This window comes from Oratosquilla oratoria, chromosome 1 (assembly GCF_046742065.1).
Source record: "Oratosquilla oratoria isolate Oo_2021 chromosome 1, ASM4674206v1, whole genome shotgun sequence".
Taxonomy (NCBI): domain Eukaryota; kingdom Metazoa; phylum Arthropoda; class Malacostraca; order Stomatopoda; family Squillidae; genus Oratosquilla; species Oratosquilla oratoria.
In genome coordinates, this window is record NC_134777.1 from 123618337 (window position 1) to 123621627 (window position 3291).

Genomic DNA, 3291 nt, shown 5'->3' on the forward strand with positions numbered 1-3291 from the left:
CGCACACACACACACACGCACACACACACACACACACACACACACACACACACACACACACACACACACGTGCACACACGCACATAACACATGCACTCACACACATGCGCACATGCACACACGCACAAAAACGCACACACATGCATGCACGCATGATGATTGGAGAGAGAGAAAAAAGGGAGGCGGGATGCTACGAGCATAGAACCTTTCCTGCACACTGCAGTCAAGCAAGTACAACTGCACGCACGCACGCACGCACGCACGCACGCAAGCACTCATGCAGACGCAAGCAGCAGCAGCAGGATTTACCCAGACTGAGTTCAAGGTCAACGCAAAATCTTAGACGACGAAACTCGAGGAAATCGGATACTAAACCCACACCTCCCCCCTCTCCCTTTCCCTTCTCTTCCTCTTCCTCTTCCTCTTCCTCCTCCTCCTCCTCTTCTTTCTCCCCTTCCTCCCATCCTCCTAGTCCTCCTCAGCCTCCTCCTCCCTCTTTTTCTTTCTCCCCCTCCTCCCATCCTCCTCCTCCTTTTCTCTTCCACCTCCTCTTCATTCTACCCCTCCTCCTATTCCTTCTCCTCTCCTTCCTCCACCTCCTCCTCCCCTTTCTACTCCACCTTCTCTCTCTCCAACTCTACCTCCTCCTCTTCCTCCTCTTCCTCCTCCTCCTCCTCCTCCTCCTCCTCTTTCCTCCTTCAAGCCCTCCATTACTGCGAGCCCCTTCCCCCTTTAATCCTCTCGTTCTGATTGCAGAGTAAGTTCGAGACCTAACGGGGGCGGCGGCTGTACACACCTCCTTCTCCTCCTCTTCCTCCTCCTCTTCCTCTTCCTCCTCTTCCTCCTCCTCCTGGGTCCAACGGATCCTCCTGTCGACCTGCCAAGTCACTCCTGGGGAAGGTCTTTCTCATTCACTCTCTCTCTCTCTCTCTCTCTCTCTCTCTCTCTCTCTATCTCCCTCATATTCTCATTTTCTCACATTGTCATATTCTCACTTTATCACTCTCTCAAATTCTCATATTCTCACTTTATCACTTTCTCTCACTTTCTCTCTCTATCTCTATCTATCTTTCTCTCTCTATCAGTCCATCATTTTTAAGGAGAAAGGAAAGGCGGAGAAGGGAAGGTGAAAAGAAGACAAGGGAAAAAGAGAGGGAGAGAGAGAGAGAGAGAGAGAGAGAGAGAGAGAGAGAGAGAGAGAGAGAGAGAGAGAGAGAGAGAGAGAGAGAGAGAGAGAGAGAGAGAGAGAGAGAGAGGGAGAGAGAGAGAGAGAGAGAGAAGTCGAAGGGAGAGGAAGGGGAAGGGGGAGGGGAAGGGGAGGAAAGAAGAAGGAATAGAAGGAAGAGAAAGAAAAAGTCTGCGAAGAAGAGGAGGAGGAAGAGGAATAAAAAGAGGAAGAAGATGAGGAAGAAGAGGTGTAAAACGAGGAAGAAAAGGCGGAAGAAGAGGAGGAAGATGAGGAGGAAGAAGAGGAGGAAAAACAAAAAATTGACTGATTCAGGAAATGGTCTGACGAAGGTGGTGTCCGGTCCTGGCATCTGTCGGACAAGAGTGGAAAATAAACGGGAAAAGAGCGAAGAGACAAGGAAAAGAGCGGAAAGGAGAGGAATCAATGGAACAGAAGAAAAACGAAAAGAAAAAAGGAAATAAAAGCAAATCAAAAACATTCAGAAAACAAAAGAAAATATCATAAAAAACATAAACAAGATGAAAAGAAAAAAAGAAAAAAGAAAAAAGAAAAACGAAATTGATAGGAAAAGCATTCAGAAAACAAAAGAAAATAATATAGAAAGCCATAAACAAGATGAATAGAAAAACAAAAACAAAACAAAAAACAAAAAAAAAAGCGAAATTGAGTGATAGAAAATATTCTTAATAAAAAAAAATGTAAGTGCGTGTTGCTGATTGTCATGGAACTCCTTTTAACCGGCGCTTCTATCCCTGTCGCGCACAAGGCGGCAGTCCAGCCATGACAGCTGAGCAGCAATTGGGACGCATGGACGGACGAACCTCTGGTTGCACACAACACGCAAACCAACCCCTCAAAATGACACAGAAAGAGTTTCCACCACGGCCTCATTTTATGAGGGAGTATTAGCTCTACTGCCACTAACACTTTCAGTAATTCATCAGTCACGTTATTCATCTGTAGGCCCCATGCCACTTCCTTCTCTTAACTATGTTTCCACCAAATTTTCTGTAACAAGTTACTAATGATTCTTGATGGGGTGAATTAAAACGGAGATAAAGTTTTCCTTTTTTTCTTCCGAATAATTACACTTGGTTATTCAAGGTACACCAAGGAACTCCCACCTGGGATCCTTGTACACCCACAAAGCCAAGTCTGCTTCGACATCACTATTTAATTCATCCAATAACTTTGAACGTTACAAATAAGTGCCAACCTTTAAGGGCTTGACTTTACCTCCGTGCACCAATAATTTCTCTCCTCCTCCACCCTTTTCTCCAATCAGAAAGGCTGTTATACTGTCTCAAACAATACTGTTTACGCAAGCACTTCTGTCACAAGCGGAACGGGCTTAATGCTTACATTTCGTCACATCAGCACCTCTATCGATACCCTAGCTTATATTTACAAAACATCGGACGGCAAGCGAGAATATGCAACTCTGCAACTTCCTCTCGGCCATTGTTTCAAAACATCCAAGTAATAAAATTGAATACCTTTCCACCTACCCCTCTATCTACCTAAATGTCTACCTCAATCTACCGGCCTCGCACAGGGAGATAGAGAGAAAGGGAGAGAGGGGGAGAGAAAGGGAGAAAGAGAGCGAAAGAGAAAGAGACAGAGAGAGAGGCGAGAAAGAAAGAGAGAGAGAGAAAGAGAGAGAGAGAAATAAAGAGAGACAGAGAGAGGGGGAGAGAGAGAAATAAAGAGAGACAGAGAGGGGGAGAGAGACAAAGAGAGAGAGAGGAGGGAGAGAGACAGAGAGAGAGAGAGAGAGAGAGAGAAACAAAGAGACAGAGGGGAGAGAGACAGAGACAGAAAGAGATAAAAAACAGAGAGAGATAAACAAAGAGAGCGACAGAGAGAGGGGGAGAGAGAGAAATAGAGAAAGACAGAGAGAGAGAGAGAGAGAGAGAGAGAGAGAGAGAGAGAGAGAGAGAGAGAGAGAGAGAGAGAGAGAGAGAGAGAGGAACAGAGAGAGGAACAGAGAAACAGAGAGAAACAAAGAGAGAGGCAGAGAGAGGGGAAGAGAGACAGAGACAGAAAGAGAGAGAGAAAGAGAACAAAGAGAGAGACAGAGAGAGGCAGAGACACAGGGAAAG